This window comes from Astyanax mexicanus, chromosome 22, assembly GCF_023375975.1.
Source record: "Astyanax mexicanus isolate ESR-SI-001 chromosome 22, AstMex3_surface, whole genome shotgun sequence".
Taxonomy (NCBI): Eukaryota; Metazoa; Chordata; class Actinopteri; order Characiformes; family Acestrorhamphidae; genus Astyanax; species Astyanax mexicanus.
Window position 1 is genome coordinate 9,327,569 of NC_064429.1, and position 23,080 is coordinate 9,350,648.

The following is a 23,080-nucleotide window of genomic DNA, read 5'->3' on the forward strand; positions in this document are numbered from 1 at the left end:
GCAAGCATATGTGACCATTTCTGCTTGGAAAATATGAATCGATTAATCGATATGCAGTAATTCGGAATAAACTGTGCGGAACGCTGATTCGTGTTGATAATCGAAGACGTTTCAAACGTTTTACAAGGAAAGTAAACTAAACTGAACATATACAAAACATATACAGCTTTAGAAAAAAATAAGAGACCACTCAAAAATGATGAGTTTCTTTGATTTTACCAAATTGAAAACCTCTGGAATATAATTAAGAGGAAGATGGATGATCACAAGCCATCAAACCAAACTGAACTGCTTGAATTTTTGCACCAGGAGTAAAGGCATAAAGTTATCCAAAAGCAGTTTGTAAGACTGGTGGAGGAGAACATGATGCCAAGATGCATGTTTAAAACTGTGATTTAAAACCAGTGTTATTACACCAAATATTGATTTCTGAACTCTTAAAACTCTTGATGAATATGAACTTGTTTTCTTTGCATTATTTGAGGTCTGAAAGCTCTGCATCTTTTTTGTTATTTCAGCCATTTCTCATTTTCTGCAATTAATGCTATAAATGACAATCTATTTTTATTTGGAATTAGCTCAATTAGTTGGCTAGCTTAGCTCTTGATCAGATGTGTTGAGTTTAATGAGGGATTAGCTGGTCTAATAGCTCAATAAGATTGATTGGGTTGGTCATAAAGCTAGTTTGCTCAAGCTGGCTGATGGTTGGTCATTCTAGTCAACAGTGTTGTCTTGTTGTTGGTCATCCCTGCTGAAAGATTGAGCTCAAGACCAGCTTTTGGAGGTGGCTGGTTTCAGTTGGGTTAATCTAGCCATTGGTAGCCAAGCTGGTTGGCGAATTTAGCTCTTTGTTAACTTAGTTGGTTTAGCTCTTGGCCAACAAAGGGTAAGTTTAATGCATTAGCCTTATCATATGATGGTAACAAAGAGCTAAACTGATCAACCAGCACCTTTCATTAAGAGTTGAGTAAATGAGTAAAGTTGGTTGATGGTTGGTCGATCTAGTCAAGAGTGTAGTCAAGGATGGTCAACCATGAAAAAAGGCTTGCTTCTACCATCCATGCTGAAAGATCCAGCTCAAGATCAGCTTCTGAAGGTGGCTGGTTTCAGTTGGGTTAAGCTAGCTGTTGGTAGCCATGCTAGTTGGCGAATTATGGCGAATATGATGGTTAGATCTTGACCATCATATGGTAAATTTAATGGATTAGCCTGGTCAGGTTGGTCATTCTGGTAGACCATCTAATCCATCTAACTTACTCTATGATGGCCAAGAGCTAAATTGGTCAATCAGCAGCTTTCATTAAGAGTTGAGTAAACAATACTAAAGGCAGCTGGTGTTTATATAACCTGTACTGAGTTCATTAGGCACATCAGAGTGCACATTTTATTTTTTCTGAGAATGGAGATCAGTGGAACATATTAAACTGTAATTGAGAAAGTGCTGGTTACGGGCATTTTAAAGCTAGTTATCTAGTTTTTAGATCATATTGTTGTCTACTAGTTTGATTGAGCTCTGCGTTCAGGTGGTACCATACACTATGATGGTAAAAAAAAAAAAAGGTTAGTCAAGCTAGTAGATAAATTGATTAGGCTGTCTTAGCTTTTGACCAGCCAAGAGTATGGTTTGATTGGGTTGGTCATAAAGCTAGTTTGCTCAAGCTGGTTTATGGTTAGTCATTCTAGTCAACAGTGTAGTCAGTGTTGGTCAACCACCAGCTTTCATTAGTGAAATAAACAGGAGTATAACTAACATATGCATGGAAGACAATAGGCCAGTTGAGTAAATAACATTAAAGGCAGCTGCTGGTTTTATAAACCTGTACTGAGGTTGTTAGCGTGCACATTTTATTGTTCTCAGAATTGAGGTCAGTGGAACTATGTATTAAAGTGTGATTGAGAAAGTGATGGAAGTGCAAAAAATGCAAAAAATCATTTGGCAAAAACTAGACAAAATATATGTAAATTGAGATGTTTATTTGCTTATATTAAAAAAAAAAATCTTAAAATGGGGTAGACAAATTTAAATAGTAAAATGTTGTGGACACAAGACTTTTTGTGCGTATTTTGAGTTCAAATTACTTAAAAAAAGAAACTCCTACATAAGACTGATTAAGGTCATTTTTCCTAAGATAAACAATATAATCTGGAAAAATGAAGAGAGCACTTCAGTTTCTGAATCAGTTTCTATGATTTTGCTATTTTATAGATTTACGTTTGAGTAAAATGAACAATGTTGTTTTATTCTATAAACTACAGACAACATTTTTCCCAAATTCTAAAGGAAAATATTGTCATTTAGAGCATTTATTTACAGAAAATGAGAAATGGCTGAAATAACAAAAAAGATGTAGAGCTTTCAGACCTCAAATAATGCAAAGAAAACAAGTTCATATTCATAAAGTCTAAAGATTTTGGTGGAATAACCCTGGTTTTTATGCATCTTGGCATCATGTTCTCCTCCACCAGTCTTACACACTGCTTTTGGATAACTTTATGCTGCTTTACTCTTGGTGTAAAAATTCAAGCAGGTCAGTTTGGTGGTTTGATGGCTTGTGATCATCCATCTTCCTCTTGATTATATTCCAGAGGTTTTCAATTTGGCAAAAATCAAGGAAACTCATCATTTTAAGGTGGTATCTGATTTTTTCTCAGAGCTGTATAATCTGCAGTTCAGGGTGGTGTAATCTGTGTTCTATTTCTCTCAGTGCAGATTTTTATGGTGTGTTGTTTGCAGAAGAGGGACGGGTTGATTTGTTGGATGTTAAAGGGCTCCCCTCGTCTTTTATAGCCCTCATTAAATGTGGCCCAGCGGGTGGCTGAGAGGCAGGGCGCGAGAGGCAGGGCGCGAGTGTACTGTTAGACTGGGTCATAAACTGGATGTAAAAGTGATCAATCATACACACGTCTTATTAGCTCACGTCTCCAGCTGAATTCCGCCGCTGAGTGTTGACATAGTTCTCATATTTCAGCAGCTGCGTCCCGCCTGCCGCGCCGCGTCCACTGTGCTGTGATTAATGTACTGCACTGTAGGTGTGTGTGTGTATGTGTGTGTGAGTGTGCTCTAATGTTACTGTATTCCTTGATGGATCAATATCAGTCAGTTTCAGGAGTGAAAATGTGGACATTTTATTTTAATAGTGTTGATAGTTAATAGAGTGGTTATATTCCTGTAAAAATGTTTTATTTTCCAGATTATTTCAAGATTTAGCATTATAAAAGTACAGCAGTTGAAAAATAGCTGATTTAAAATGTAAGAGTAAGACGCAGAGCGAGTGATGGACTGTTTCCATGGCTTTGTCTTGCATTTGGACAGAATTTACAGGTGTCTGAGTATCGCTTCATTAAACAGTGTGAAAGACTACAGCAGCAGTAAAACTGTAGTGTGTGTATCTGTGTGTGTGTGTGTGCTCTGGTGTTACTGTATTCTTTGATGGATCAATATCAATCAGTTTCAGGAATGAAAATGTGGACTTTTGTGTATTTTTAATAGTGTTGATAGTTAATAGAGTGGTTATATTACTGTAAAAATGTTTTAATGTCCAGTTTGTTCCAAGATTTAACATTATAAAAGTACAGCAGTTGAAAAATAGCTGATTTAAAGTGTAAGAGTAAGATGCAGAGCGAGTGATGGATTGTTTCCACGGCTTTCCCCGGTTTTAGTTTGTCTTTTGTTTGGACAGAAGTTACAGGTGTCTAAGTATCGCTTCATTAAACAGTGTGAAAGACTACAGCAGCAGTAAAACTGTAGTGTGTGTGTCTGTGTGTCTGTGTGCGCGCACTCTGGTGTTACTGTGTTCCTTGATAGATCAATTTCAATCAGTTTCAGAAGTGAAAACGTAGACTTTTAATAGTGCTGATAGTTAATAGAGTGGTTATATTACTGTAAAAATGTTTTATTTTCCAGTTTATTCCAATATTTAACATTATAAAAGTACAGCAGTTGAAAAATAGCTGATTTAAAGTGTTTTAAACAAATATCACACAGAGTAAGATGTAGAGCGGGTGATGGACTGTTTCCACGGTTTTTCCTGGTTTCGGTTTGTCTTGCGTTTGGACAGAATTTACAGGTGTCTGAGTATCGCTTCATTAAACAGTGTGAAAGACTACAGCAGCAGCAAAACTGTAGTGTGTGTATCTGGTATCTGTGTGAGTGTGTGTGTGTGCAATCTAGTGTTACTGTAGTCCTTGATGGATCAATATCAATCAGTTTCAGGAGTGAAAATGTGGACATTTTATTTTAATAGTGTTGATAGTTAATAGAGTGGTTATATTATTATAAAAATGTTGTATTGTTCAACAGTTGCAACATAAAGCTGATTTTAAGTGTTTTAAACAAATATCACACTAGTTGCACACAGAGTAAGACACAGTGCGAGTGATGGACTATGTCCAGGGCTTTCCCCGGTTTTGGTTTGTCTTGCTTTTGGTCAGAAGATACAGGTGTCTGAGTATTCATTACAGGTGTACATCGCTTCATTAAACAGTGTGAAAGACTACAGCAGCAGCAAAAATGTAGTGTGTGTATCTGTGTGTTTGTAAGAGGGTGTGTGTGTGTGCTCTGGTGTTACTGTATTTTGCTTATCAATTTCAGTTTCAGTTAATATTTCTATGAAAATGTTTTATTTTCTAGTGTATTCCAAGATTCAACATTATAAAATCACAACGCTGCAAAAAAAAAGCTGATTTAAAGTGTTTTAAACAAATATCACACTAACCATTAGCCACAAAAACACATTTGATCGTGCATCTTTACATATAGACAGAAGCTACCAGAGGAAGTCTTAGTAGATAGGCTTTTGCTTCTGTCAGAAACCTTTAAAGGACCAGGAATTCTGCTGTGTACCAGAAAATCTTGAGGGAGAAAGTACAGCTATCAGTTTGTGACCTTAAGCTCAGGTGTACTTGGGCTCTGCAGCAGGACAATGACCTGAAGCACAACAGCAGGTCCATCTCTGAATGGCTCAAAAAACTAAACGAAGATTTTGGAGTGGTCAAAGCCTAGTGAAAGTCTGATGGAGATGCTGTGGATGATCTTAAACAGGATGTTTATGCTGGAAAATCCTCTAATATGGCTGAATTAAAATAATTCTGTAAATAAGTGCAGAGCCAGAATTCCTCCACAGAGATGTGAAAGACTCTGTGGCACAACCAAGCTAACAGACTCCCCTCAGATTCCTTTTATTTGTGTTTATAAATTAGGTTTAACCTACAGTTACAGTAGATATAGAATCTAAGTGTATTCAGTTGTAGCTATAATGCTGCTTCTTAAAGCTTCTTCTTTAAAAAGGCCTGCCCTGTCGTTTTCCACCCTGACGTGCAGCTTGATATGACAGGAAGTCATGCATGCATGACAGGAAATGTGTAGTGAAATATATAATATAAGGGATAAATAAATGCAGAGCTGACCTGATATTGACCTGCTTAACTATAGGCTTTATAGGCTATAGCTTTATTATAGCTTTATTTATTGCAGTGCAGTGGAAACTCAGACAGTGATGGCCGTCATAGCAGTGTGTGTGTGTTTTGTGTGTGTTTTGTGTGTGTGTGTATCAGATTGCGAGTGTGTGAGTAACTGTGTGTGTGATGTGAGTCTGCTCTGAGTGAGTCATCTGGTTTGTGTATACGTGGCATTTCTGAATGCATATGTGCTCCTCAGAGATGCGGAGCGATGGAGGATAAACAGCAGCGTTATTAGTGTTAGTTTAACACCTGCTTTACTCCGCAGTAAACGTGAGATATGCTCTCGGCCGATGGGTAAATTACACCCCGGGCTGGTGAGGGTTGAGGATCAGGCGAGTGTTTGCGGTGGGATTTGATGGAATCTGTGCTGTAGGGTTAATTATCTGTGCTTTTAGCAGTTCATTCATGTTCCTGAAGCGTGGCATCAGTTAATGTATTAAATTCAGTGTGTGAGCTTGGAAATGTCACTGACTGATGAAGAAAGAGATGATCTCTCTCTCTCTCTCTCTCTCTCTCTCTCTCGCTTTCTCTCTCTTTCTCTCTCACCCCCGTCACTCTCCCACCACAGAATCCATGGAGATGTCTGCTGGTTCATCATCAATTCGTTACGAGTGATCTATTGTGCGTCTTGTGCTTATCTAAAGGAACAGTCCACTGGTTCTGAATAAAATTTACTCAGTTCTAGAGAAATTGGGGCATTTTTACACCTGAAAGTTCAGACCAGAAGCTAAATAAGGCATCATATAGACCTGTCGCGATAACTATTGTGTGTGGACGATATATTAACCGAGATATAATTGCGATAAACGATATTATTGTCGTGCCTAAAAGTTTATGCCTCCAAAATAGTAAGCCAATATCATAGTAATATGGTTACATAGTTTTAAAGAGTAATGAACTTTTCATGCTTACAAATGATTTAGTCATTTACAATGAATAACGTTTTTTTTATATCATTTAAAACAATAAAATAAATATAAAATAACCAATGTTTTTAAACAAAGTCCACATTTTGGCCATTAATGTTAACTTTACTGTGATCTTCTCGCTGAATACAACCTAGACTGTAAATGATTAGAATGATTGTGTTCAATTCTATATATTATACAATATATAGATATATACAATATATACAAATATACAAGTCAATTATATAATTATTATGAACTATATAGTATCTTATATAAATACAATAATTAAATAATATAAAACCTGTTTTCTGTGTACTTGCTCATTGACATAATGGGTCCTCCTCGTTAGTCAAATTTATTGAGGCTGTGTCCATATATCGTACGATAAGTCGATAATATAATTATTGTGACAGGCCTAGCTTCATATAAAGTTTAACCCTTTAGAATGTTCTATATTTTCCATAAATATGACCTGAAGCATATTTAGAAGTCTTAAAAGTAGATAAAGAGAACCCGGTTAAACAAAAGATACAAAAATATTATACTTGCTCATTTATTTATTGAAGAAAATGATCTATGATTTAAAAAATGAATTATGAATGGCAAAAGTATGTGAACCTCTAGCTTTAGCAGTTATCTTGAAGGTGAAGTTAGAGTTGGTGATTTCAAATAATGGTTTCACATTCAGGTTTGAGTGGGTGGAGCCTGTTTTATTTAAAGAACAGGGATCTAGCTATCAAAGTCTTCTCTGTACAACACACTTGTGAAAGTGTTATATTTATTTGTCACAGGTGTATTTCACTCGTTTTCAAATGGTGCGCACCAAAGCTATGATTGCTACTTCTGCTCCTTGTAGAGGAAAACCCTAAAAAAGGGATTTAAATGGAATTTGAGGGATACAAATGTCGACAAATGTATCATCATAAACATTTAAAAGGTGTAAAAATCTAAAAATCATTCAGATTCATTACTCAGTAGGTAGGAGCATATTGTAGATACTAGAGTTTAATAAAATACTTCTGTAGAAGCTAAAGAATCAACTCAAGCTTTTTACTCTTTCAGTAAAAATGTTTAAAAAAAAAGTACTGGATTCAAAACTACTTAAAGTATAAAAGTAAAAGTAATGTAAGGGAAAAAAATAAAGTCATTAAGGCTAAAAACAAAAGCCTAGGCCACGCCCACAGTGTCCTATAAGTGCACTAACCACCCCCTTGCTGGGGGGGGGGGGCGTGTGCAGGTCTGATGGATCACAGTATAAACCAATAGGGAGTCGGAATGGTATATGTTTATACTTCTCTACATCCAATCACAATCAGATTCACTCTATCCACTCTGGATGGAGGAGAGATTTATCTGGATAGGGGTTTTATTGAATGATGAGAAGCCGGAATTAAAACCAGCTGAAATTAGTTAATAGGAGTAACGAGGTTGTTTTTATTAAAATGTAAAAAGAAAAGGTAAAAAGCCATCTGAAAAATAAATAATAATTACTCCAGTAAAGTATAAGTAACCAACATTTCTATTTAAGTAAGATAACGAAGCCCTGCATTCCTCCTTCATCAGCATCAGTCTCTGCTTGAACCATTTGACGCCAAACCCAGTCTGAATGAGTCTGAATAAATCTTATTCATTAATAACCCAACTAAATTAAGTCAATGAAACTCCCTTTTGACTACTTGAACGTGCTCTTCATCACTTCTCTGAGAATCTTGAGTATCACTGCAGTCTTAAGAAGATTTGCTGCTTTTCCCAGCAATGACTCATTGGTCCCAGTGGAGCCCCAGACTGGGAGAGTAAGCCCTGTACGTATTCCCCTAATTTGCATGTTCCCACATTCGCCTGACTTATTGCAGCTCGGTGATATAGAGCGGCGAGGGGTTCAGATTTCTAGGCAGCCAATTTATAGTAGTGAATGAAATCTTCACAAGTCGTGATGGAATCTAGCACCTTTACCACGTAGATACATTTATTACACTCATATACTCTCTAGTACACTCACCCTGCACTCAAAAAAATGTGTTAAATGAACTTGTATACAGTATAACCATGTTTTTTTTTTTCATCCCATTTTCTTCCCAATTTACACGGTCAATTATCCATCCCACTCATTAGGACTCCCTCTATCACTAGTGATGCTCCAACACCAGGAGGGTGAAGACTGGCACACGCCTCCTCCGATACATGTGAAGACAGACTCCGCCTCTTTTTGAACTGCTGCTGATGCAGCATTACCGATTAGCATCACAGCGCTCATGATGGGAAAAATACACTTTGTGAAGTTCAAAACAAGGAAATGGCATGTACTAATTCTCTTAATTAATCATTTTGGGTGTGTTTTGGGTGTAACGAGAAATAAACCAGTGTTCAAGTGTGTCACTTGAAATTCCCTTTAAGAGTAGAACCAGGTGCGCTCTGACTTTGGCGTATTGCTATTTTAACGGTGCAGCTACCTGGAGGTGTCCTACAAACAAACGCTTCTCAGCAGAGGAAACTGAGCTGCTGGTTGACGCTGTGAAGGAGCTCCAGCAGCTCATTTAGGGGAACAGTAATGTTATTTTATTTAGTATACCACAGTTAGTTCCAAACCTGCAATGTGATTGGCTGAGAGGCGTTCTATGAGTGCCGTTATGAGCCGGTAATGCACTGTAACCTAGGCTCTGCCACATACAGGTAAACTAGCAACGATGCAGCGCTTACAAGCCAAACAGCACAGCTACAAACAGAGCAGCAACGGAACTACAGTATTTTAACTGGCGCAGTTTTTATAACCAAACCGGTCCTATTTTCTCCTCCTCTTTAACTCAGAATATTTTAATAAATAGCGATAATGGAACTGTGGTACAATCACAATGAGGTTTGTGCTATAACATGTGATATTGGCACTGCTGTAAAGCACTCAGCCTGTGGCAGTGCCAATATTACTTTATATAATATTAGTGTATTATTACTTAAGTATTCTGTTTATTGTTGATGTAAATGTTGTGATAGCAATGAGCCTCACAGCACACCTTTTACAGGGTGTATGATAGGGCCCATGCACGTTGGTTCTGACATTGGAACAGACTTTTTCAGGAAAGAGTGGAGCTGCTCTGAGATCCTGAGATATTCAGCAGGGAAACTCTGATAAGATCCGGCCCTCAGACTCGACCAGCTGAGAGAAAAACAAAGATAAACAACCTGCGGCAGAGCAGCGTGTGACCTGGCGTCTGCACACGCCTCTCACCCTGTGTCAATACAGGTGTGTACACGTGTGAGTAAGAGCGAGAGAGAGAGAGAGAGAGAGAGAACAAAAAAGAGAGAAAGGGGAGAGAAAAAGTGACATAGAACGAGAGAAAGCATGAGATAAAGAGAGAGAGGGGGAGATAAATAGAGACAGAGAGAGAGGGACGGAGAGAGCGTGTGAGAAAGAGAGAGAGAGAGGTAGCACAATTGAAAAAGACAGAAAGAGAGAGGGAGCATGAGAGGGAGGGTGAGAGAGAGAGCATGAGATAAAGAGATAGAGGGGGAGATAAATAGAGACAGAGAGAGAAGGACGGAGAAAGCGTGTGAGAAAGAGAGAGAGAGAGAGAGGTAGCACAATTGAAAAAGACAGAAAGAGAGAGCATGAGAGGGAGGGAGAGAGAGAGAGTGTGAGAAAGAGAGAAAGAGAGAAAGAAAAAAACATACTCACTTAATTGTAGTCATTTTGAAATATATATATATATATATATATATATATATATATATATATATATACATTATTATTGTACACTTTTCATCATTTTTTATGTTTTTTTATTTTAAACCCAAAGGACATATATTTTTTTCCTTTTTTATTACATTTACTTTTTTAAAAAGATTTTCTTCCAATTAATCTACAGTATTTCTATACTGCTGGACTGAAATGCTTTGATAAAACAAATGTAATTTTGTCACGTCAAAAAAGCAAACTGCACTAAAATAGAGAGAGAGAGATAGAAGAAGGCAGGAACAGGTTGAGAGGCAGGTTTGTGGTCTGAGTGTAAACAGCTACAGGCACCGTAGCTTTAGTGAAAGCTGGATTTAAGCCTCAGATGCAGCTAAAATCAGAAACTCAGCTCCAGTGTGATGCAGATCAGACTCTCTGCTCTCTGAAGCTTCTCTAAAGGAAAGACTGGAAGTAACAGAAGCAGAGTCTGAGAGGAGAGCCCAGACTTCACACCAGTCTGCTGGGGTTTCTGCTGTAACTCCTCTAATCCTGGAGCCGCTAGAGGAGCCCTGGCAGCAGGAGAGCGTGCTCAGTATCGGCCAAGTCCCTCTCACCCGCCAGACTGTGGGCAGCGGCTCTGTAAACACCAGGAGAATCCAGATACATTCTTACTACAGCACACAGTGTACAGATCCTCCAGAGGAACAGCATCTCACAACAACCATGCCTGAGACTTTAAACTAACTCACTAAAATATCAGAATCAGTATTCGCCAGGAAGAGGTTTTTGAACAATCAGTTCATTGATTGGACCAGAGAAGTGCAAATAATATAATTTAATGTAATTATTTATTTATCAGGCAATTTTTTACTTCTATGTCTTAAATTTTTACTCAATTATCTGAACTTTCTACTCCTTCCTTTTTAAAAACAGGCTTGTTACTCCTATTTACTCATCTTTTCATCGTTTAATAAAACCCCTATCCAGATAAATCTCTCCATCCAGATAGAGTGAATCTGATTGTGATTCTCTGATTTTGCTATTTATAGGTTTATGTTTGAGTAAAATGAACATTGTTGTTTTATTCTATAAACTACTAAACTAAACATTTCTCCCAAATTCCAAATTAAAATATTGTCATTTAGAGCATTTATTTATTTGCAGAAAATGAGAAATGGCTGAAATAACAAAAAAGAGCTTTCAGACCTCAAATAATGCAAAGAAAACAAGTTCATATTCATAAAGTTTTAAGAGTTCAGAAATCAATATTTGGTGGAATAACCCTAGTTTGTTCTTAATCACAGTTTTTTTCATGCATCTTGTCATCATGTTCTCCTCCTCCACCAGTCTTACACACTGCTTTTGGATAACTTTATGCTGCTTTACTCCTGGTGCAAAAATTCAAGTAGTTCAGTTTGGTGGTTTGATGGTTTGTGATCATCCATCTTCCTCTTGATTATATTCCAGAGGTTTTTAATTTGGTAAAATCAAAGAAACTCATCATTTTAAATGGTCTTTTATTTTTTTTTTTTCAGCAAGAACATAGTAGATGTATGTAGCCATATGACTGTCTAACAAATTATAGATTATACTGTATCTACCTAATAGCATTTATTTTACTTCAGTCATTCATTGTACAGATTGCATTATTAGCATCATGGCATGATTCATTGACTTCTGGTGAAATCTGGTAAAATTACTATATTTCATAATATGTATCATAGAACAACTAAATATCCCAATGTAAATTTCCCTCAGCATCATGCAGCTCTATGTTGCTTTCTTGGTTTGGACCAAATTGAAGAGTCAAGTCCAGAAGGTCCAAACCGAACAAGGTAGGAGTGAAAACACCCTGAGGCATCGCTTTAATCCCTGCCTTCAGAGAAATTCACAATGCATCAGGATTTCTCCACATATGGAGCGTCACTCTACACTTCCCTTTCTCACTCCCGCACACTCGCTCTTACACGAGTCTGCTTTTCCAACAGAAATATTAATAAGCCTGGATTTGACAGTCTAATTACACCGCCGCTGGGGATTTACTGTGTTGAAAATGCTTTGTACTCTGGTACTCGGCTTTCTGCGTCGAGAGGAGCCTCCAGTGTTTAATTAAAGCTTGATAAAAACGTAATAATTGCTGCGTCCAATTTAGACACAAGTGCACCCAATCCAGCCTCGCTAAGCTGCTCAGCCACCCCGAACTCAACTGCCAGTCACGCTGGATTGGCGTAATAAATGGAGATTCACTGAACATATTTGGTATATAAGTAAAAAAAAATATTCAGAGAAAAATATCCACAAGATAAGTGAAAAGACAGACTCATTTATACAGAGATGTGAAAAGAATCTGCAAGTTTAAGTTCATCAGCATCACTTATTGTACTTAGAATCTATTTAATAACTCTTATGCCTTTAATAACTCTTATTTTATAACTCATATGCCTTAGCATATGTTTGTTTATTAAGTAAATTTATGATTATAATAGTGCTAGTAAGGAAGATTTATGACTAAAATTGCATAGCTGAGGTAGCTAGCTTCCTAAACATGTGACTAGATTAGCACTGCTGAAGTAAATTGATTATTAGGATAGCAGTACTGAAGTAAATTGATTATTAGGATAGCAGTACTGAAGCAAATTGATTATTAGGATAGTAGTACTAAAGCAAATTGCTTATTAGAATAGCAAAGCTGAAGTAAATTGATTATTAGGATAGCAGTACTGAAGTAAATTGATTATTAGAATAGCACAGCTGAAGTAAATTGATGATTAGGATAGCACTGCTGAAGTAAATTGATGATGAGGATAGTACTCCTGAAGTAAACTGATGATTAGGATTGCACTGTTGAAGTAAAATGATGATTAGGATAGCACTTACTGTGTTCAGAAACATGCGTCCTAAAATATCCTGTTCCACTAATAGTGAATATAGTGAATAATACTGAAAACAGTCTTTTACCAGCTAGTGCTGGGCGATATGGGAAAAATCATATATCATGATATAGAATTTTTTATATCACGATAACGATAGATATCGTGATATACCACATTTAAGTATGGGTACCACTTTAAAATAAGACTACCTTCATAAAGGGTTTATAAATGGTTTACAATTAGTTTATTAATGATTAGTAATTAGGTTGTAAATGCCTTTAAAATCATTAATAATCAGTTATAACACATACATAGAAAGGGCAACCATGACCTGTTGTTTGCCAAATAGTGAACCCACAGCCATCTATACTGTTGACCTTTCTACGTATGTGTTATAACTGATTATTCATGAGTTTTAAGGCATTTACAATCTAATTAGTAAGCTTTAATAAACTAATTGTAAACCATTTATAAACCCTTTATGAAGGTAGTCTTATTTTAAAGTGGTACCTAAGTATATTTTCAGTTACTCTTTGAAAAATATGACAAAATAATATCATTGCTTACTTTTTTCCAACTTTATTTCAAAGTGACATTAAACCAAACTTTCACAAATGAGAATTATTACCTTTTAGTGCAGCAATATATATATATATATATATATATATATATATATATATATATATATATATATATATGTATCAAATGAAAACAGATGAGGTAGATGCAGTGGCTAATTTTTTCAAAAGAACAATGGGTCTCCATTGTTCAGCTCTCATGAGTTTAATAACGTAAAGCATGTCGCAAACCGGCATGTCCGCGCGTGACCGTCAAATAATGTAAAGCAGCATCATTCTGCAAAACCACATTATGAAGCTTTTTTTTGTGAAGATTACTTTATTATCACTTATATAAACCGAGTTTAGGCAAAGTGACCACGCCCATACATTTCATCGTAGCCTACTTTATATATTTGCATGAATAATTAATGGAATTACTGTAGAAACAATAGGGTTGTCTATCGTCCCCACAACTACCAGCCTTCCCTCAGGACCACTGCACTGTTTATCAGCAGCCTGGCAGTCGAGCATCTGTGAAAGTGTCAGAAACATCTCCCAACTTGCAAGATGCTGCTTGTAGTGTGTTGATTTATCACCCGACCGCTCTACCAGACGCCGTGAGCATCGGCCACTCGCAGGATCGCTCATCAGCTGACTCATCCCTCCTTTCATTTAAATTACTGCTTCTTTTTGGAGTGGAGTGGGAATGATATACTAGTGCATATCAAAAGAATGTAATATTAAAAAGTTACTTTATTTCAACAATTCAGTTAAAAATGTGAAACTCATTTATTATATAGATGTATTAAATACAGAGTGATCTATTTTAAGCGTTTATTTATTTTATTGTTGATTGTTTATATGATTATGGCTTACAGCCAATGAAAACCCAAAAGTCAGAATCTCAGAAAATTAGAATGTTATATGAGACCAATTGGTACTTTTGGCAGTGTGGGCAGTGTGCCAAGTCCTGCTGGAAAATGAAATCCACATCTCCATAAAAGTTGTCAGTAGCAGGGGGAAGCATGAAGTGCTGTAAGATTTTGTGGGAAAACAAAACTGCACTGACTTTAGACTTGATAATAAAACACAGTGGATCAACACCAGCAGATGACAGACATGACTCTCTAAACCACCACTGATCATCAGTAAATTTTACATTTCATTTGTAAATCAAGGGATCAGAGTCTGGAGGAAGAGTGGAGAGACACACAGTCCAAACTGCTCGAGGTCTAGTGTGAAGTTTCCACCAATCAGTGGTGGTTTAGAGAGTCATGTCTGTCATCTGCTGGTGTTGATCCACTGTGTTTTATTATCAAGTCTAAAGTCAGTGCAGTTTTGTTTTCCCACAAAATCTTACAGCACTTCATGCTTCCCTCTGCTACTGACAACTTTTATGGAGATGTGGATTTCATTTTCCAGCAGGACTTGGCACACTGCCCACACTGCTAAAACAGTACTGGTACTTACAATCTTGAGTTGAAGAAGTCAACTATCATCTTATTATGTAAATAAATTATGCCAGGAGCCAGTAGTAGAGATGGATTTTTGTGAGATTTACTAAGAAATGTTGGAATGTACTAAGAAAAATAACCTTAGAAACTTTATCAATATATCACAAGATATCTCTTCAAACGTCCAGTGTCCTGTATTTCCCAGCATCCATTGCTATTTAAAGTTAGTTACTGTAATTAAGAAACTTTCACATTCTGTATTTGATTGAAACAGTATTTTACCGTTAAAAATTCCCTGTAAATTTACATACTTGTTATTGTTATAGCTGAGTATGCTTCATGGCATTGATGGATCAGTCTATTGTATCACAATACAATATTATAATGATAATGTGATTCAGCAATACTCAATATATATCGCAAGAAAATTCTCTATCCGTTACTGAAGAGGATAAAATAATCCTAAATAAGAAAATATGAGGAATTATGGATTTATTGGTGTCAGTTTCACAGAATTTTTCAACCAATATTTTTCAGTGCAGGTTTATTAACTCTGTTTATTGGATTATAGCGCCACCATGTGGAGTTATGAAGCAGTAACTTAGTTGTCGTAGGTCTAAATTGGCGAGTCTTAGGGAGTTTAGCTCAAAGTATATTGATATTTTTGAAGCTATGTATCGATACCATAAGATCAAAACGATGCAATATATCGATATATTGTCCCACCCCTAGTCTATAGTACCCCATGGGGCAGCTGTACCATTTTACAGTGCTTTCAGAAAATGGACATAACAGCACATTTAGCTTCTCTGCACTTTTACCCAGTGATTCTGCCCCGGTTTCTCCGCCGTTAGCCAGCTGTTGCTGTCTGCTGTATAATTGCGCTGTAATGGCTGGAATTTCCAGACGCAGATTCAGCCTGGTTTTATGCTAAAAGGGTTTTCAGCATTAAGCGCTCGGAGTCGGACTGTATAATTCAGTGCATTACTGCCTCGGACTGGAAAGCGAGATCATTTCATTTCAGCTGCGCTGCGTCCTTCTGCATAATTGTGTCTGTTTTCTCTTTATTTCCACCGGTTCCCTGAATATATGCGATTCAGGACATACAGTAATGCTGAGACTGTGAGGAATAGAGTAGAGAGAGACGTACATTCACAAATAAAACTCATCTTAAGTTAATCTATCTATCTTTTATTGCGACCTATAGTTGAGCCAAGCCGTCAATCGTGCACCGTGCAGCTTGATTTAGGACTTGTCAATTTGTCTTTGCTATCGTAACGATGGGAAAAGTACACCTTGTGCATTTCGAAACAAGCAAAAGGCATATACTTATTCTTTTTGTTCATCATGGGTGAAATAACCCATGAAATAAACCAATCAGAGTGTCTCTTGCTCATCATTCCCTTTAAGAGTCAGGTGCGCTCTGACTTTGGCGGATTGCTATTTTAAGGGTGCTGGTACCTGGACATGTCTGACCTGCTCATTCATTATGTTTATTGTTGATGTAAAAGTTTGCATAGCTGTGAACTGTCATGTGCTACGGGTTTTGTGCTTTGCTGTGTGTCCATATGTGCATAACAAGGATGGATGTGTTTTGACAGTTTACTGCCAAGATAGCGATGAACATCTGATTGTTAAAGTCTGTCTAGGTTGTATTCAGTAGCCAACTAAGTTAAGTAAAGCCAAGCTAAGTAAACAAACCTGTAATAAAAAGAATAATACTTTCTTTTAAAATGAAACGAGCGCTGGATGTTAATCTAGACAGATTTCTCTCCTGAAAACTGTTTATTTGGGTGAGTAAAGCGCTTCTGTTTATTTACAGTAAGCTTAGATTTCAAAATTGCTTCATCCCTGAGGCTGAAGCATCAGCATTAGTGACTAACCGCTCCAGCAGTGCTAGATACAGGCTGATAATACTTCCCTCTGAACGTGAAATAGCGGAAAGCGGCTAATGCTAACGCTAATGCTGCTCCAGTCTCGGTGCTGGAGAAACTTTACTGAAACTCCTGTATAACTCTGTACTTTAGTGCATTGGCTTTTTCTGCTCCTTAATACCTGACTGATAGAATTCATACATAAGGAGCTCCGGATTATAAGGCGCATTAACGATTTTTGGGAAAATTAAAGGATATTAAGTGCAACTTATAGTGTGAAAAATATGGTACTTTAGTACATTTGTTCTTCGAATGCTTCCTGACACTGAAGTGCTCAGAATCAGACCAGTATATTCATACACACGCATGCATACACACACACACACACACACACACACTGGCAGCGGGAGGCTGAGAGTAGCAGGTGAAGTGGGAGCGAGGCGGATGCGTTGTAGCGTTCCTCTGGGCCGCTGATGGAGGAAGATGAGTCACAGCTGGAGTCTGAGAGCAGGAACTCCGCTTCCCTCAACTCTAAACTCTTTAAATAGACTCTCAGCTCTTCACTATCAGAGTGTCTGAGTCACTCCATCACTGAACTACTGTAAGAGCACAGTTCTGCTCAAATATTACAATGCACACAACATTATATGATACATACCAGAGTTCAAAAGAGGACAAATTGTTGGTGCACGTCTTGCTGGAGTCTTGCTGGAATCTTTGTGATGTATCAAGACCCACAGTATCCAGGGTAACGTCAGCATACCACCAAGAAGAACCAACCACATCCAACAGGATTAACTGTGGACTCTGTAAGAGGAAGCTGTCTGAAAGGGATGTTCGGGTGCTAACCCGGATTGTTTCCAAAAAACATAAAATCACGACTGATCAAATCACGGCAGAATTCAATGTGCACCTCAACTCTCCTGTTTCCACCAGAACTGTCCGTCACCACAATCAATTATTGTGATCTAAAACCAGGTGTTTCAGTTTCATTGTCCAACCCCTGTATCTGCTGATATAATGTGGATAATTCAGTATCTACATTAAATAACCTGGAAGAATATTTATCTGTGTGTAAGGTAGCGAAGGATGTCAGTCAGTATTCTGGTGAATGCTAGTGATCTTCAGGCCCTCAGGCAGCTTTACATTAATAACAGCCTGTGCTGATTCTGTAATGAAAAGCTCAGGAACACTTCCAGGACCATATTTAGCTATATCTATAGCACACCAGTCAGATTTAGGGCATGTTTGTGTGTTTTTGGTATCATGAGGACGCAAAAAAAAAAAAAAATACACCTTGCGCGACTCGAAAAGGCATGTACTAATGCTTTTAATTAATCATGGGTGTGGTTAATGGGTTAATTTTGGGGCGTAACGTGAAATAAACCAATCAGTGTGCCAGTTGCCTTCATTCCCTTTAAGAGGAAGCTGAGCTCTGACTTTGGCGCATTCGTATCTTAACAGCGTGGCACTGTTGCGTGTCTCAGCAGAGGATTCTGACCTGAGTTCTGGGCAGCCTTTTATACCTGGCTCACCAGGTGCTAATACTCAGGCGAATTACTTCCTGAACGTGTCACATGATCGAGAGAGTCACTGAATTGTGCATTGTGGGTAGTGTAGTCCTGTGACTGGAAATCGCAAGTAGAGCTGAGTGTGGAGGAGATGGGTGCAGTTTTATCGGGTTTTTTTTTTAGAATGTTATATGTGTAAAAAATATGGGTGTATGAGATTCTGAAAAAAAGTCACTCTATTTTGTTTTTAGGTACATTTTACACATTATTTGCAACTTTTTTTTGCAATTGAAATGTTATTATTTAGAAAGTTATATGAATTATTCATTACCTACTACAAATTATTTAGTATCTACTATAAATTATTGACTGCTTTCTATTCAGGATCTATTATTCAGGACTCGATATGAGAGTAATCACTATGATTTATTAATTTTTCACTATGAATTACTAAAAGCCTACTATTAATAATTATTCAGTTTCTACTATAAATTATTGATTAACCACTAAAGGGTGGTGCAATCTGACAGTGTATTCTCATTCACCAGCCCAGTCCAGTACACACACACACACACACACACACACATACGTACAACTAGCCGGGATGTGAGAAGTGTTGGGACGCATGCTGTTTCCATGGAAACCTTCGCCATGGTTCCGAGACATCAGGGACTGCAGAATCACAGGAGGACCAGACTCTCTCTCTCTCACACACACACACACACACATACACTCACACACACACACACTCTTGATCAGTAAGCATTAATCAAATGAGATCATACTGACGTTCCTCCTTTCATTATTAATTATATGGTCAGTCGAGGTCAGCGATTCTATAGAGAGTTACAGGAGGCTAAACTTGAAAACCTGCAGTTTTATTTAGTACTTTTTAAGCAGTGAAGTACAGTTATTTCAATCTAAATCAGAACTACAATATAAAAAGACTCTAAGAAGCTACTTCTAGGTAGTGCACCTCCTGGTGAGAGATCAATAACTGCTAGACATGCCTTTAAAAGCTTTATTTAGTTTAAATATATATTACTTTCATTTTTCAACATTTAGTAAAAACACAAAAAAAAACTAATCAAGTTGAAAACCTATCAAGATTTTGTAAGTAAGTTGTGTATACGTGTAGAATATAAAAAAAACAGGGTACAAAAATATACCCTTAAAGCTTCACAGACAGAATTCAGCTTTTATCACAATATGGATTTTGTTTGTTTGAAAAATGATGACAATATGACTAATTATATGATAAGTTACAATCTGAGAATATACTATAAAATATTGATTAAGTATATACTATACAATATTCTAGGCAAAATAAATACGAGACATAATCTATTATTATTTATTCACTATCTCCTGGGAGTAGAACAATATATCTTTATTGCAACATTTAATACCGTTTTGATCGTATCATATTGATGTGTGGCATCAAATTGAGATATTTTTATATAAAAAAAAACATAGGTGCTCTAAACTCGCATAAAGCACTAATCTCTATATATAAATAGTATAAATAGTTTTTTAAAATGCTGGTAAATGCAAAAAAAATAAATAAAGTGTATGATCCCTACATATGTGTATATATTATTATATATTATATATTATATATGAAAGTATAAGCCAATGTGAGTGTGTTATTGTGTATAAATAATTAGAATGTAAATATTTGTGTTATGTGTAAGTATAGAATATTTAGTGCATGCAAATAAACTGTAAACATAAACACTTATTCAAAAATTACCCATAACATTTTACAGTAAGTTGCAAAATTAATACAGTATATACTGCTTTCATACAGATTACCCTATTATCATGTTATTGTTATTATTCAAATGTTATGGCAAAACTATTTATTCTAAAATATTCAGTAAGTACTAGTCATTATCTATTATCAATTCTTTACTATCCAGTAGGGGTGGGAAAATATAGCAATATTGTGATGTATTGTGTTGTTTTAATCAAATAATTAAAATAAAAGATTGTATTAATATGTTTTATCAAATATGGATTTTTTTTTATTGAAACATAAACGCTCTAAACTGAGTAAGACTCGCCCCACAGTTTGACTTAATAAAGTCACTAAAATTACTGCTATTGGTTGTTAAATTGTGTGAAACTGACACCAATACATTTTTGCACCAGAAGTAAAGGCGTAAAGTTATCCAAAAGCAGTGTGTAAGACTGGTGGAGGAGAACATGATGCCAAGATGCATGTGATTTAAAAACCAGGGTTATTCCACCAAATATTGATTTCTGAACTCTTAAAACTTTATGAATATGAACTTGTTGTTTTCTTTGCATTATTTGAGAAAGTCTGAAAGCTCAAAGCTTTTTGTTATTAAAGACATTTTTAATTTTCTGCAAATAAATGCTCTAAATGACAATATTTTATTTGGAATTTGGGAGAAATGTTGTCTGTAGTTTATAGAATAAAACAACAATGTTCATTTTACTCAAACATAAACCTATAAATAGCAAAATCAGAGAAACTGATTCCAGAGCTGTATATTGAGTATCACAGGATCACAGTATCGTGATATTATCATATCGTGAGATGCCCTGTGATTCTCACTCCTAGTATCCACTATGTATTATTCTGTATTTACTACACTCTAAAAAACAGAGGTACGATATGAGTACTTTTTTGTACTCGAAGGTACATTCTTTATAATTGTACCCTCAAAGGTACAATATTGGTCTTTACGGGGTCAGATTTGTTCCCTCTGAAGTACAAAGTCATTTCTAACAGCAATAAGTACAAATTTGTACCATTTAACCAGCCAAAGGGTACATTCAGTATTCTGTATCACTGTACTAATGAACAATATATATTTAAATTGCACATTTTTTATTTGAAAGCCAGACAATTTTGTATCATCAAGTTTTTGAGCCATATTTAGTTGATGATAATGTTTATAATCTTTATGATCTTTACTGCCACAAAAACCATGGGTACAAAAAAGGACTTTCACTGAAAGGTACTTTTTTGTGCCTCAATATAAGGTACAGATCCAGCGACAAGCTTTGTACTCTTTTAAGTACAAATCTGTACTTATATTTCTTAGAGTGTATGGAGAAGATTTGAGGCTGAGGATATATGAGGCTGGTTTTCTTCTGTTAACGTCTCGCTCTTTCCTTTAAAAGCTCAGAAACCCTGTGGGTCACACTTATTGGCTTATAGACGTCCAGTAGCGTGTGGGAAAATTGCCCTGGGCTCATCCGTGTACGAGCGTTTCTGCCCCGGCGGGGGGTAACTGGGCTGTAATTGGCCGTATAGGATTTTACAGAGTGGGAATGGTGGGCTATAATGATGCAGCCCACCCGGCACACTCTGCCACCACTGATTGATTATGGCCCGCCTGCCACTCGTCCTGATCAGTTTGTTCTTGCTGTTGCTTTTGACACACACACACACACACACACACACACACACACACACACCCCCACACATACACACACACACACACACACACACTCACTCACAAAGGCAACTGAAACCAATTAGAGCCCAGAACACAGGAACATGGTAAGACCCCGCTTTCAGTTCACAGCCTGCAGCCCATTCAGCTCTAGCAGGGCGATCAATATCCCTCGCTTTCTCCTCTTTGGAGAGCGTTAGACTGAAGCAGGGGCTGATGGGTAATTCACCGGCTTCTTTCTGAAAGAGGAACTGTCGTCTTTCTCCCGGCGCGAGACATTCGGCGACGCTAATGAGCCGTGGATCAGAGCCGTGGATCTGGTGTCCAGCGCATTAGGCTAAACGCAGCGTAGCATCGTCGAGTTAACTCAAACGCTTTGTGGAATAAAAGTCTGCGCTGATTAATCTGAGCTGCTCTCGCTCTCTTTTTCAATTCGAAAAGCTAATAATATTAAGCTTATATGAGTCACGATGATATAAAAATTAAATGAGCTAAATGGCTAATCTCAGCTAAGCTCACGTGGAGTCGTACTCACACTCATTCATCGCTGATACGGGGCCCTGTGTTAGTGATCTATGTTAGTGCTGAGCTGCTGGTTGACGCTGTGAAGGAGCTCCAGCAGCTCATTTACGGGAACAGCAATGTTATTTTATTTACTATTCTGTTTATTGTTGATGTAAAAGCTGGATTTGCACTGCAGCACTTTTTTTTGTGTGAATCGGGTGTTTACGCGGTCGTGCGTGGCTAAGATAGGATTGGACAGCTGACTGTATTCTGTTGTCAGCAGAGTTGCCAGGTTTGCGTTTTGTTTTTTTCCGCCAAATTGGGCTTGTTTAAAAATACAGCCACGGGTGAAAATTCAGGGCTGACAGGGCTACTTTCAAAAATGACAGTGGCTGCCAAAAAATAAACAAAAAGTACACACAATGTAACCAAAAATCACCAAGAATAAAAAAAAATGTTAAAGTGGAGAGAAGGAGGGGCAAGAACAGAAAAAAATAAGTAAAAGTGAGTTCTTTTTTGCTAACTATGTCACTATTTTAAATGTTCTTGACTGGGATATAAAACTGTTATAAAATAACTAATAAAACACAGATGTTACAATATTATTATTGACTTTAAATAGTAATATTGATAATAAATCCCTTATAAACAAAATACTCGTCGTACACTCACTGTTGTTTTGCCATTTGCTTCGAAGGTGAGACAGACAGAGGGATAGTATAAGCTTCTGAAGGGCGGGTTTTAGACTGACTTTAGGCTGGATATTTTTGATGGATTTTTGAGGGTTTTAATCAGTCAGTGGAGCACCTGTATTTTCTGACGCTAAGAAAGCAAC

General features: G+C 37.0%; 1 protein-coding gene across 3 annotated transcripts in view; it reads left to right on the forward strand.

Moving 5' to 3' along the window:
- sgsm1a (small G protein signaling modulator 1a) overlaps nt 1-23,080 on the forward strand; it is an 83,047-nt gene that overhangs the window by 376 nt on the left and 59,591 nt on the right. The window lies entirely within an intron of this gene.